At 31.7% G+C, this 1,421-nt stretch overlaps 1 long non-coding RNA gene across 1 annotated transcript; it reads left to right on the top strand.

Annotated features, from left to right (window-relative positions):
* Positions 1-335: 335 nt before the first annotated feature.
* On the top strand, positions 336-1,002 carry LOC116655716. Its single transcript, XR_004310766.2, has 2 exons — positions 336-732; positions 788-1,002. It is a non-coding gene; the product is annotated as an uncharacterized LOC116655716 (long non-coding RNA).
* Positions 1,003-1,421: the final 419 nt, after the last annotated feature.

Genomic DNA, 1,421 nt, shown 5'->3' with positions numbered 1-1,421 from the left:
ATAAACCTACAGGTTATTTGGTCACTTGAAGACTTTGAACTTCCTGGCCAAATCGCAAGGCCTTTCGAATATATTGCTATAATCTGCGGATTACTTGATTCAAATAATCCTACTATTTGATCAACATTACTGGATTTGTCCCAAGCGAGAGTTATATCACTACCCACTAGCTTTTTAACTTTGTAATCTTGTTCGTAATTGTCTTGTACTTTATTTATTTTACTATCCAAATTTATTTTACTATCCGAACCACTGCCAATTGTAAGCTCAGCAGGTTTCTTTCCTAAATTATCTATAACAGCTTCTGCAAATTCTTTTGTACCAACTTTTGTAATGGTCACCTGTGCTGCCCATTCGAGTTTCAAAAAAATTAGATTAGAATAACGTCTAATCTTAACGAAACTCTCCACTTTTATCGATAGGTGTTAGCAATTTTTTTTTGTTTTATTCATTCCTAATGTGCATACTAGGCGTTAGTACTTACCTTGACATTAGCCCTAGCAGCTTATTAGGTGCCTTCAAAAGTCTTTTTCTTTTTTGAGCTGTCAAACTAAGCAGACGCACACCTTAGTACCAGCTACAACATATACATAAATCAAGTGGGTGAAACACGTGCAAAGTGATCACAACAAAATAAAACAAATTAAATCTGAAAAATCCCCACATATCATTGGAAAAATAAGTAAAGCAAAGACATCAGTAAAGTCGCAAACAAACCTAGCCTGGGATCAGGTAATGATTTTCAAGCTCGCCAGCCGAATTTTTATCTCAACCTTGTTTCCATAAGGCGTCTTCTATGGCCGAAAATCCACGAGAGTCCCACCCGCACCACCTGGATTCCATACCTGGATCATTACACATAGTTTTTATCAGGATGAGTAACCCTATCAAAGATAAAAAAAAAAAAACACCCACTTAGTCTATCCCGTCTACCTTTATTCGCAAATCAATACTGATACACCGGATAGGAGAAATTTCGGATATCACCTATAAATATAAAACGATATCAAAGTATACAATAGCGAACGAGAGTCGCCTTCCAATCGTTTATTACATTTCGGTTGTTGTTCACAAACACAAGAATTAAATTACATTAAAATATTACGAACTTATAATGAACTAGAAATTGAAAAAAAAAAAAAAAAAATTAGATGTAAAAGAAATGAATACGAAAGAAATTATAGATATAGAAAAATAATAGTAATAATTATATTCAATTACATTAAAATAGTATGAACTTATATTGAACTAGAAATTTAAAGAAAAAAAAAAATATATATATAGTGAAAAGAAATTATGAATTCTATTAAAGTACATTAAATTCTACGAACTCGAATTGAACTAAAGAAAAACAAAAATGTAAATAAGGAAAGGCATGCAAAAAGAGAAATAATGTAGTTGTAAGATATATTTAAGAAATT

Source organism: Drosophila ananassae (genome assembly GCF_017639315.1).
Source record: "Drosophila ananassae strain 14024-0371.13 chromosome 4 unlocalized genomic scaffold, ASM1763931v2 tig00000078, whole genome shotgun sequence".
Lineage (NCBI taxonomy): Eukaryota > Metazoa > Arthropoda > Insecta > Diptera > Drosophilidae > Drosophila > Drosophila ananassae.
The sequence above is the reverse complement of the archived record's forward strand: the minus strand, read 5'-3'. Positions and strand labels throughout refer to the sequence as shown.